Below are 13,663 nucleotides of genomic sequence, written 5' to 3'. Positions count from 1 at the left end.
TACATCATAACACCAACAGCTTTACCCCCTGTCAGAATGAAACTATTTGTATATCAGCTGCTGGCACAAATTGTACATCCATCTGCATATTTTAAAGCATTAAACAATGTATCACCCCCAACCTTAAGGCAGTTATTAAATGTAACATATATAACTTAAGACCCCCGCTTTATAAAGTTTGCTCTCATCCAGTCACTCCTTCCACCCTCTCTCTCTATCTCACTTTCCCATTCTCTTCCTCTCCCTCTGCCTCCAGCCTTTCATATCTATCTGTGCATCCCAATCAAAATTATTATTTGTGAATAATTTCACCACTGTAGCCAACATAATTACTACACTTAAGGGGAGCCGGAGGTGCCTATGCTGCCCATGTTACAATCACTAAGTTGGAGGAACATTTATGAATAAACTACCAAATAGAAAAATTTGAATTTTTTTTTACATATAGAGTGGTTTAGTATTGCAGTTATGACAGAGGGATTATGGAGTATCTTTTCTAGTTTCCTTCCAATTATTTTTTTATTAATGACCCAAATTTTTTTACAAATAATTGCTTTATAATTAAACTGAAATGAAACTACTGAACATATTGTCAAATGGCTGTGTTACAATGTAAGTTTGACCACTAGGAGTGCTGTATAAAAATTTCGTCTCTCTAGCTTGAGTGGATTTTGAGAAAATGTTCCTTATGTGCTGTTTGAGGCTTTCCCGGCGCTGCATCTGCTTGATAGGTTCTCGGGACTTACGCCGGATAATATTGTAGAAGCCGCACAATATTTCAGCGAGACAACTGCCCGCCATCTTCAGGTGCTACTGTCGCGTCGCTGAGAAACGCGCCAATTTATATGCTGGCTTTCTAAAACAGCGCAGGCGCCAGCGGGGCATAACGTCATCGAAGACCAATCGTAGACAGCGTCGAATACCAGAGTCCTCTGCTGGAGAAACGGGTCGCGGTCTGCGGAAGCGCGCCGCGGCGCGGGAAATGCGGCCGGGAGCGACGAACGCCGTTCGCGCGCGCGATGTGTTGGCGCCCGATTTAAGCATCTGCGCTAAGGCTTCCCATCTGCGTTGACTCGGTGCGGTTGCTAATCTGTGGCTGACGGTTCCTTAGTGCCGACAAGGCTGGTTCCCAGGCTTTGCTCAGGTGAAACCCCGTGTCTCGGTTTATTAGCTCACTGCTTATACGTATTTCGACCGCCTCTTTGATGATGGAGTCCCAGTATGTGGAAGCATGCGAGAGGATCTTGGTTTCTTCGTAATTCATGCCGTGTCCCGTGTCAAGGCAATGTTCAGCAACCGCAGATTTCTCTGGCTGACCCAACCTCGTGTGACGTTTATGTTCGTCGCATCTGTCTTTGACCGTACGACACGTCTGGCCAATATAAGACTTCCCACATTGGCACGGGATTTTGTATATTCCTGGTCTCCTCAGGCCGAGGTTGTCTTTAACAGAGCCCAGCATCGATTTCACTTTTGCTGGAGGCCGGAAAACACATTTAATACGGTGTTTCTTGAAAATTCTGCCCACCTTAAAACCAGCACGCTCCAAACCTCAAGAACAACCTGAAGAAGCAGATAACACCACAGGGTTGGTTTTTCTACCGTATGTCGGTGGCGTGTCTTTTAAGGTGGGCAGAATTTTCAAGAAACACCGTATTAAATGTGTTTTCCGGCCTCCAGCAAAAGTGAAATCGATGCTGGGCTCTGTTAAAGACAACCTCGGCCTGAGGAGACCAGGAATATACAAAATCCCGTGCCAGTGTGGGAAATCTTATATTGGCCAGACGTGTCGTACGGTCAAAGACAGATGCGACGAACATAAACGTCACACGAGGTTGGGTCAGCCAGAGAAATCTGCGGTTGCTGAACATTGCCTTGACACGGGACACGGCATGAATTACGAAGAAACCAAGATCCTCTCGCATGCTTCCACATACTGGGACTCCATCATCAAAGAGGCGGTCGAAATACGTATAAGCAGTGAGCTAATAAACCGAGACACGGGGTTTCACCTGAGCAAAGCCTGGGAACCAGCCTTGTCGGCACTAAGGAACCGTCAGCCACAGATTAGCAACCGCACCGAGTCAACGCAGATGGGAAGCCTTAGCGCAGATGCTTAAATCGGGCGCCAACACATCGCGCGCGCGAACGGCGTTCGTCGCTCCCGGCCGCATTTCCCGCGCCGCGGCGCGCTTCCGCAGACCGCGACCCGTTTCTCCAGCAGAGGACTCTGGTATTCGACGCTGTCTACGATTGGTCTTCGATGACGTTATGCCCCGCTGGCGCCTGCGCTGTTTTAGAAAGCCAGCATATAAATTGGCGCGTTTCTCAGCGACGCGACAGTAGCACCTGAAGATGGCGGGCAGTTGTCTCGCTGAAATATTGTGCGGCTTCTACAATATTATCCGGCGTAAGTCCCGAGAACCTATCAAGCAAATGTTCCTTATATTCGAAAAATTCTAATTTACGGGAAATGGCTATCAAAGTTTCTCAGTACATTCCTGCACTATAGGATGGATTATCAGGGTCTTCTTCTTCATCCTCCAAAAGCTTCCTCTTCTGTCTTCTTTTCTGGCCTGTTGTTCCATCATACTTCATATGCCTTTCTATTCTTTCTGCTCCTCTTATCCTTTCTCTGTCAATATATCTTAGTGCTCGTACAGTGTCCACCCCAGCTGTAAATCCTAATGCCTTCAGAACTTCACACTTCACACTGTTCCCTTGGTTGTAGGTTGCTATTGCATCATAAATGCCAAAGTGCAGTGTTTTTATGCTTACAAACACCCTTCTAGGAATCACTTTCCAAATCAAATAGTTTACACTCTCATTAGAATTCTGCGTCTTTCCGTGTAGACATTTGTGTAACAATTCTGGCTGTGCTAAGTCATGAAAAATTGGTTTTATTGCCTCTATCACAGCTGCTGGCAAACCATGTTTGTGATCATAGTCCTTTTTTGCATTATATTTGCACCAGGAATCTTTTGGACACAGGCTGTGTTGAGGGTATTCATTGGAAGAGGCAGTATGAAGGAACAATGCCCACACTGCTTTTCGCATGTCGCTAACATTACTAGTATTTTGCCTTATAGCATACCCATAGTATCTCTGCAGACGTTCAATCACCTCATCAGTAAGCCTGCCTCTCCCTCCTATTGTCTTTCCATCACTGAGCTTACTTGAACCCAAAGTTTGTTTGAGCCTTCAAAGCCGTGCGCCCATACGCTTTTGCACATGCCCAATGCATTCCAACTTTTCAACTACAAATTCATTTCCATTTGGTTTCAGTTCCTCTATCTGGGAACTGAACGTTCAAAAATTTGTTTCACTCCATCCACTTCCATTGCTCCACTTCATCCACTAAAATTTGCCTCACAGGTTCCACTGTGCTATCCTTTGATTTTATTTTTGCACTTACAATGTTTTTATAATATTGCAACATCTATCACTTTTGCACTATCACCACAAGTAGCAGTTACAACCCCATTCAGGGATTTATGACCCCTCTTTTGCCAGGAACCATCTAATGCCACTACCAAATCCCTACAACCACCGTTCATTTCTACAGATTCCTCCACTGCTTCCTTCATGGTTTTCAAAGCCACATCTTCAACAGAGGATCCTACCAGTTCACAGTAGTACCCAAATTTGCTTGGAGGCGATGGCAAGTTCATAATACCACAAAACAGTTTACCAGCAGCAGACACTTTTCCAATGGATCGAAGACCATACACAAGTCGAACATTCACATCAAACACTCTAGATCGTCCATTTTCACCAAAGAGACTGGCATGTGAATTGTAGAAAGTCACTTGATACTTGCAACATGCACAGATTATCTTCATCTCACAAGCTAAACCAAAGTGCTTTGTTATCTCTAGTCCCACTCCTACACTTGAACACATTTTGCACAGAACACTTTCTTTCAGCGCAGAAGATAATAATCCAATATTCAGTACTTCGTTAATATCATCACTGTCACCAACATATTCACGAAATCTGTCACTTCCACCAGTCAGCTTCTTGCTAGAAGATGTCACAGGGCTATGGCCGGCCAAGTGTTGCTTAGCAGAAGAACGCACTGTTTCAGTAATTGTAGTATCGCAACTTGGTATTAGTGTTAATTTTCTTTTCCCTACGTTTATCCTCTTCTTATATACACTGTTACTAAAACGTGGCATCGTAACCAGAACAACGCTTTACACAAGAAGTATAATACTACCAACAACAGGCGCAACACTGAACTAATTCGAAACGGTAAACAGCAAAGAGACGATGTTCCACGCTTTTAACGCTTCATTTGTCACAGAAAACAATGTAGCCAACCCTTGCACACTCGCTGTATGCGTAACATAAGGCGCTGTATGCGTAACATGCCGAGAAAATCCCAAGCAGTTCTCCAGGAAGTCACGAGAGGATGTTTGATGCATTCAGCGGCCGCCCATTTCCTCTGCAGGCGTGGGGGAAAATGGTAATAACTCCACTTCTAGGGCGAGTAGAACAATAATTCAAACTTTACATTAAAGAGGAATTTTCCAATTAATTTTCGATAGCAAAAAAAAAATATCGTAATTTTTTGGATTTCACCACCTCCGGCTCCCCTTAAAGTCTGTAAGATGTCACCTGATTGTATAAATGAGTATGAAGTTTGAGCTATATTAACTTGACAAAATCGGATTTATATACCACCCGAAATATCTATTCCAACGGATGTATTTGACACCTCAAAACAAACATCTCCAAAATTATTTAAAAATTAATTCTGTGATAATGTTCTTACGATGTGTATTCTTTGTACTTTGTGATGATGTTTCTCTTAATCTATATGATCCTTGCACGTAATAGTTTCCAAACGCCATATTTATTTACAAAATATGACAGTATACATGTAATGTGTTACGACGGTGAAAGGAATCTGTGACCACCGGGGGTACTCTGTTTTACTTATTTTATTTTTACCGTTAGATATACATTTAGTTTTTTGTCAAAAGAAACCCAAAACCATGTTCTGAAATAGTGTTTTTTTTCTCCACTAGAGAGTGCACAAGTTCCTCCAAAAAGGCCGCAACACAACACACACACACACACACACACACACACACACACACACACACACACACACATCAAACTTAGAAATGTAAATCCACTTGATGATGGAGGTTTAACTCTCTGAAACGTGTCGTGGAGATAAATAAACAGTACTAGTAACAGTAAACTTGTTGTGTCATTTAATACCGTATGGTGCTTAGGTCATTTTGGTATCTCGTTTTATATTTGCTTTTCAGTTGCTCTAGGAATTGCCGTTGTTTCAGCAATTCTTGAAAACTATCCTTTGTTATATTGTGTCTCTTTATCATGTAGCAAATACAGTGTCCAATAAGCAAAGCTTGACTGTTATTTCTTGCTGCCGAGAAGATTTCCCAGTTCGATTGTAATAGGCAGCTGATCTCTATTTGTTGTGGTACTGTTCTACTTATAAGAGCCAATTTACGTTTTCTCGAAATACATTGTTTTAGAATCCTTCATCTTTCAATAGAAATAAATTTGCTGGGTTAGTTATCACGTAGCAGATGGTGCAGAGCGTGATCGGTGGCATATGTATCCTGCGCTTTTCTCCATCGTGGGGAAGATTTCCGTGACCACATCTAAACAAATTGGTTGTGTATGCCTCTCCGTACTTGAGACCAGTTAATCTTCGAATAATTGAGTCTCATAGGGTACTGTGGTCTGTTTTTCCCTAGGAACAGTCAGATGATAATCTCACGGTTTCATCACTGCTGTAATCTCTTCTGGTACTGCCACCAGCCATACAGTTGTGTACTGCGGGTTGCCGCAACTCGCGCCCGCGAACAACACACTAACGACTGAAAAGTTGCACAGGTCCCACCTGTACCCAGGAAAGGGCAATCCGCTGAATTAAAGACTTTACATACGACTAGAATATCTTTGGGTTTTCTGTCAGGTTTAAAGACTGAATTTCGTTGCAGAAACTATAAGAAACATCTCGCATTGAAGATGGCGCTAAATTTCGAGCTCATGTAAAAGTCTGTAAATTTTATGGATTTTGCGTTATTTTAAATTTGGCATGCTTTTTCCGTTGCTTCAGAGGCAGTTTTCTGACCTGTTTTGTGCACCATAAGGGATCAGTACCGTATGTTATTAATTTATTTGGCATATATATCAATTGCCGTGGATACTAGTCCTTTGAATCAAAATACCAGATGACGAATCACATGCGCTCAGTGTCCTTTGTAGCGCGATTTGATATGAGTCGCACATACTTGAGGAGTATTCAAGTACGGACCGCGGAAGTGTTTTCTATGCAAACTCTTCTGTAGAGAAGCTACATTTTCCCATTATCCTTCACATGAGTCGTAGCCTGCAATTTGCGTGACTCAATCATGTAGTTATAGGATTCCACAGTTTTACACTTTGTGAAGTGCGCAACATAGTTTTTCTACACTAAGATCTAATTGTGAGTCTTTGCATGAGGCTGATACCTTCTCGAGATCTAATTGGATACTGCAGTTTCCTCATAGGTAATTAATTCACCACAAAAGGACTGAAATCGCAGCTGATACGTTTACCATGAACAGAAACGGTCCTATTACACTCCCTCAATGTCCGACGGATATTACGCCTGTGTCTGCAGATGATTCTCGATCCAGGATAAAGTGCTACGTCCTGTCTGTCAGGACACTTTTTGATACAGTCGCAAACCTGATTAGGTATCTCATAGGAACATAATTTCTTTAGAAGGTATATGGTAGCTCGTCGCTATGTCGCGAACTGTTTTCATACATCACGCAACTGCACGCCATGCATAAGTTACTTGTCAGCTCAACAGAGGGTGAGTTACCCATAGTCCTTGTCAGCAGAAACGCTATATATCTGCGAACAGGAAAGTGGAGGTATCTCACGCCTCAACGCTAGAGCTTTTTTGTCCTCTAGCAGTCTTCTTCGCAAAAGAGTAGACAACGTATTTAAAAATGCCGCCCTCTCTGCACGTGATTATATTAGTTCTGCGTTGGACCGTGTAACAGTTCACGGGTGATACAGGCGCACCTTTCTGACTAGTCTCTAAAACACAAACAGCTATTTTATCTGTCTTATTCTGGATACTTTCCTGCCAATTCCAGAGGGCTACTAAACCTCCAGCCCTTCGGCATTCTTTTCTCTGAGTTCCTAGAGAGGTCAGAGAGCGAGACTTTTAAACTGCTGTTTTGACAACTGCCTACCCTTAGCCACTGTTAAATTACTCTGATAGATCTGGTGTCACGTCAGCGCTATCGAAATAACTCTTTTGTGGAATCACTGACCTGTTTGACATGACACAATCTTCTTTGCGAAAATTACGCCCCCCAGTTGCTCGCATACGTGGCTTGTGGTAAAACCGTATGGAAGACCCTTCGTATTACTGTCCATTACTGCGGAAAGGCGCCTTGTCACGATCGGAGGTTCGAGTCCTCCCTCAGGCATTGGTGTGTGTGTTGTCCTTAGCGTAAATTAGTTTATGTTAGCTTAAGAAGTGTGTAAGCTTAGGGAGCGATGACCTCAGCAGATTGGTCCCTTACAACTTACCACAAATTTCCAATTTTTACTGCGGAAAGATGATCACAACATCTGCGACAAACTTAAAGGTTTGACAGATTTCGGAAAAAAATAATTTATGGTCTGCGTGAAGTTAGGTGAGAGGTACAGTATGTGTACTTCCTACGTGTTTACTTTTAGTTATATTTACAATAGTGAAACAAAGTCGTTTTATATGAAATATTTTTTTTTTTAATTTAAGAATATTTCACATCTACAACGCTGTTTCTTTACCGTATGCAATTAAAGCACCAACACAAGTATGCATCTATCCTCGGGGACCACGCACACCCCTACATGCAGTTTGTTTTTCGTGTGCAGGATGGCATTACTAGCAGGACAATGCAACATGTCACACAGCTCGCAGTGTACGTGCGTGGTTCAAAGAATACCTAAATGGGTTTACTGTACTCCTCTGGCCACCTATCTCCTCAGATTTAAACCCAATGGAGAATCGGTTGGACCACCTCGATCGGGCTGTTCACGCCATGAAGCCTAGCGCACATGGCCACGGAACTGGTATCGGCATGGCTCCACACCCCGGTCGCTACCTTCCAACACCTGACCGACGCTCTTCTTGCACGTTTCGCAGCGGTCCTCATTAGAGGTGGTTATTCAGGCTTTTGAGAGGTGGTCACATTAACGTGACTGAACATTGTATGAAGGATGAACATAATTTGGGATTCTTAACAACTCCCTTTAATCTTTGTTTAAGCTCGCCTTTCACATGTTCCATATCTCAGCATTTCACTTCAGGACTATGTTCTCGAATATGTTACATTCACTTTAGCGGCATTTACAACCTTTAGGAAATAAGTTACTTTCAGCAATAACGAGATTTTTATTTTAAATGAAATTTTCAGCTGTTCTTGTCAGTTCGTGTTCCTGTCCAACTTCAAGACAGGTGTTTGCAAAGACAGACGCTTCGAGATAAAATTCTGCCATCACACTGGATCATATCCTTTCAGTTTATTATGTGTCGCAGGATACAAAGTGGAAAATAATTTGTATCGACGAATTACATCTATAAGCTGTAATTCATACACATGTAGATTGAGTTTCTGCAGGAGGCCTATTACGATGATTTATGGTTTAAGTTTTGCCTAGGTTTAGCCTTTTTAAACCCCTCTTTAATTATTCCGTTTTGCTATACGAATGCCCTTGCCGCTACGGAATTTAAAAACAGATTTAGTCATATTGCGTTAATTCACATATCTGTCACATTTTATATAAAGGGGTAACGTGTCAGGGCGTTAAGAGCCGGATCATAGTTTCATATGAATTGACAGGCTAATGTATAGAGTACTGGGAAAGCTTGCAATATCTGTTGTACTGGCGTGTTGTGACATTTTGGAGACCAAACAATTCCTCAGAAAGAAATTAATCGAATGCCGCAAGTACCAACCGTATGAAACCCCGCTTCTCCCTTGCGTTCATGAGACACAGTACGCTCAAGATAGTCATTTAAGAGTTGACTGCATATTTCTTCGATTCAGTAAGGTCTTCGATATATTTGCACACTGAAACCTAGTGGACAAAGTACGTGCTTGTGGTGTGTCAGATTAGTTATACAGGGTGTTACAAAAAGGTACGGCCAAACGTACAGGAAACATTCCTCACACACAAAGAAAGAAAATATGTTATGTGGACATGTGTCCGGAAACGCTTACTTTCCATGTTAGAGCTCATTTTATTACTTCTCTTCAAATCACGTTAATCATGGAATGGAAACACACAGCAACAGAACGTACCAGCGTGCCTTCAAACACTTTGTTACAGGAAATGTTCAAAATGTCCTCCGTTAGCGAGGATACATGCATCCACCCTCCGTCGCATGGAATCCCTGAAGCGCTGATGCAGCCCTGGAGAATGGCATATTGTATCACAGCCGTCCACAATACGAGCACGAAGAGTCTCTACGTTTGGTACCGGGGTTGCGTAGACAAGAGCTTTCAAATGCCCCCATAAATGAAAGTCAAGAGGGTTGAGGTCAGGAGGGCGTGGAGGCCATGGAATTGGTCCGCCTCTACCAATCCATTGGTCACCGAATCTGTTGTTGAGAAGGGTACGAACACTTCGACTGAAATGTGCAGGAGCTCCATCGTGCATGAACCACATGTTGTGTCGTACTTGTAAAGGCACATGTTCTAGCAGCACAGGTAGAGTATTCCGTATGAAATCATGATAACATGCTCCATTGAGCGTAGGTGGAAGAACATGGGGCCCAATCAAGACATCACCAACAATGCCTGCCCAAACGTTCACAGAAAATCTGTGTTGATGACGTGATTGTACAATTGCGTGCGGATTCCCGTCAGCCCACACATGTTGATTGTGAAAATTTACAATTTGATCACGTTGGAATGAAGCCTCATCCGTAAAGAGAACATTTACACTGAAGTGAGGATTGACACATTGTTGGATGAACCATTCGCAGAAGTGTAGCCGTGGAGACCAATCAGCTGCTGATAGTGCAACTGTTTCTCCCGTAGCACTCTCCATACAGTGACGTGGTCAACGTTACCTTTCCGGAGCCGCGCGACTGCTATGGTCGCCGGTTCGAATCCTGCCTCGGGCATGGATGTGTGTGATGTCCTTAGGTTAGTTAGGTTTAAGTAGTTCTAAGTTCTAGGGGACTGATGACCATAGATGTTAAGTCCCATAGTGCTCAGAGCCATTTTGAACGTTACCTTGTACAGCAGCAACTCCTCTGACGCTGACATTAGGGTTATCGTCAACTGCAAGAAGAATTGCCTCGTCCATTGCAGGTGTCCTCGTCGTTCTGGGTCTTCCCCAGTCGCGAGTCGTAGGCTGGAATGTTCCGTGCTCCCTAAGACGCCGATCAATTGCTTCGAACGTCTTCCTGTCGGGACACCTACGTTCTGGAAATCTATCTCGATGCAAACGTACCGCGCCACGGCTATTGTCCCGTGCTAATCCATGGGCATCTGCCAACTCCGCATTAGTAAACATTGCACTGACTGCAAAACCACGTACGTGATGAACACTAACCTGTTGATGCTACGTACTGATGTGCTTGATGCTAGTACTGTAGAGCAATGAGTCGCATGTCAACACAAGCACCGAAGTCAACATTACCTTCAATTTGGCCAACTGGCGGTGAATCGAGGAAGTACAGTACATGCTGACGAAACTAAAATGAGCTCTAACATGGAAATTAAGCGTTTCCGGACGCATGTCCACATAACATCATTTCTTTATTTGTGTGTGAGGAATGTTTCCTGAAGGTCTGGCCGTACCTTTTTGTAACACCCTGTATAAGTGGCCTAAAGACTTGTTATACAACATACTTGGAAAGATATTAATTGTGATGTCGGTCGTCGGCTGCCACAACTTATGCTACGTATTTGTCTCCGCAGAGTCCTGGTAGAAGTTTGTTCCCGATGCCCCAGATTCAAAACTGCTCACAGTAGAGCACAGAAGCACATAATTACAGGCCTATATCATTGACGTCAATATGTTGTAGAATAATGGAACATGTTTTATGCTCACGTATTAAGGCGTTTTTGGAGAACGAAAATCTCCTCTTTAGATCTTTCGAAATTCAACTGTCTCTTTCTCCAGCGTGGTAGACATCCGCGCTCAGTTTGATGCCGTGCTCCTCGAGTTCAAGAAGGCATTTGACATTGTCTCGCACTGTCATTTAGCGACAAAAAATATGAGCTTATCGAGTATCGGACCAGATTTGCGACTGGATTCAAGACTCCATCGCAGATAGAACTCAACACGTCGCTCTTAACGAACAAAATCGGCAGATTGATTTCTGGGGTACACCAAGGAAGTGTGATAGGACCGATGCTGCTTACAATGTACGAGGGTTGTCCAGAAAGTAAGTTCCGATCGGTCACTAAATGGACACCACAGTGAAACCCCGATGAAGCTTTGCACAGATGTGTTGGGTAGTGTCTCTAGTATGATCATCGATCGCATCAAGACACTCTCTTCAGTTATGAGAGCACTATGAGCGAGTAAAGGTGCCTAGAACAACGATGTCTCCCGCCAAGTAGGGGGGTCCGCTGAGAGGCTTCGCCTTAATGAATGCAGCCCACCTGACACAACTGCCACGCACTTCCTTCAAAATGGTTCAAATGGCTCTGAGCACTATGGGACTTAACATCTGTCGTCATCAGTCCCCTAGAACTTAGAACTACTTAAACCTAACTAACCTAAGGACATCACACACATCCATGCCCGAGGCAGAATTCGAACCTGCGACTGTAGCAGTCGCGCGGTTCCGGACTGCGCGCCTAGAACCGCTAGACCACCATGGCCGGCACACTTCCTTCTTCATGGCAATTCTCAGCCACACACTGCAGGGCCAGTGAAGACGCTCCTGAAGCCTTTTCGATGAGAAGTGTTCGATCACCCACAACACATCTCTAATTGGCTCGTCCTGAGTATCACCTCTGTTCACATGAAACGCTGGATACGAAGACAACACTTGGGCGCAGGCTACGCGCTATAGACCAGCGTAGAGAATTATCGGAAAGCACAGGCGGCTGCCTTCTATGACGATGGTGTTGGATATTTGGTATAACGCTCCGACAAATGGCTAAGTTGGAGCAACGACTATGTAGAGAAGTATCTGTGAAGTGTAGCTAACTCTTGCAAATAAAATATTTCTGATTTTCACCGTGGTTTCCATTTCGTGACCGATCGGAACTTACTTTCTGGACAACCCTCGTATATAAATGATCCAGTAGAATGGGTCGGAAGCTCTTTAAGGCTGTTCGCAAATGATGCGATTGTCTGTAAGAAGGTAGCGACGCCAGAAAACAGTAACTATTTGCGGAAAGACCTGCAGAGGGTTGATGGATGGTGCGAGGACCGGAAATTGACCTCGAACGTCAATAAATGTAACACATTGCATATTCATACGAAAAGAAATCCACGACTGTACAACTGCACTATTGGTGGAAAATTTCTGGGAATTGTAACCACCGTAAAATATCTAGGAGTGTCTATCCGGAGTGACCTTAACTGGAATGACCACATAAAACAAATAGTAGGAACAGCTGATACCAGACAGATTCATAGGAGGAATCTTTAGGAAATGTAACTCATTCGCGAAACAAGTGTCTATCAAGACTCGTGTTCGGCCGATTCTTGAGTATTGTTCATCAGTCTTGGTCCCTTACCAGTTACGAGGACAGGAGAAATAAAGAAGATGAAACGAAGAGCAGCGCGTTTCGTCGCGGGATCGTTTATACGGCATGAAACTGACTCCGGTGGCAGACGCTACAAAAGATACGTTGAGCTTCAAGGAGAGATTAAGTATTAAAATTTCGAGAGATTTCTTTCCGGGAAGAGTCGGACAAAATACCATTTCCTCTATGCTCATATACCACATCTCGTGAAATGACCACAACGAGAAAAGCCGAGGAATTAGAGCTAATATGGAGGCTTACCAGCAATCATTCCGCCCACGCGCCTTTCGCGAATGGAACAGGGAAGGGGGTACGTTCGTGGTACGAGACGTACTATACGCCACACACCTTCGGATGGTTTGCTAAGTAATTGTGTAGACAGACGTAGATCACCACATGCAGCTCTGCGTAGCTGACGTGCCGTTCGTTCGTCTGGTCCTCATGTGTGGCGGTTGAAGCGTGTGGAAACGTCAGTGGAATACTAAAGATCCACCTTAGATAGTGTCGACCTCTGAAATATGAGTTCTAGTGTGATCTCAGATCTGCTGTGACCCATGCATCTTTCACCGCGTACATTCCAAGTGCAGAGTCAGTTAACCCGCGATCTGTTGACACTATATACTACACACCTGTAAGTCACAGACTGCTCCGATGTTGTATCTCCACTCGCGCCAAAAGCTGCAGCACCTGAGCATCATACGCGGACATTTTCAAATGAGACAACCCTTTCCGTTACCTTCCGTTACTCATTTCAGAACTCTTTACTTCGATCTCAATGTGAATACACTATAAGAATCGACAGCAGCGTTGAGGTTACCGGAAGGAGGTGCGTCTGAACCGTTGCTAATCTAAATGTAAGTAACTAGCTATCTCTCTGAGACTGTTCGTGGATGATGCAGTTGTAGATA

At 43.8% G+C, this 13,663-nt stretch overlaps 1 protein-coding gene across 1 annotated transcript in view; it reads right to left on the bottom strand.

Moving 5' to 3' along the window:
• Positions 1-13,663, bottom strand: part of LOC126471578 (histidine decarboxylase) — a 401,219-nt gene that overhangs the window by 109,816 nt on the left and 277,740 nt on the right. The gene's annotated exons all lie outside the window — the stretch shown is intronic.

This window comes from Schistocerca serialis, chromosome 3, assembly GCF_023864345.2.
Source record: "Schistocerca serialis cubense isolate TAMUIC-IGC-003099 chromosome 3, iqSchSeri2.2, whole genome shotgun sequence".
Classification (NCBI taxonomy): Eukaryota; Metazoa; Arthropoda; class Insecta; order Orthoptera; family Acrididae; genus Schistocerca; species Schistocerca serialis.
This window is presented reverse-complemented; position numbering and strand designations above follow the sequence as displayed.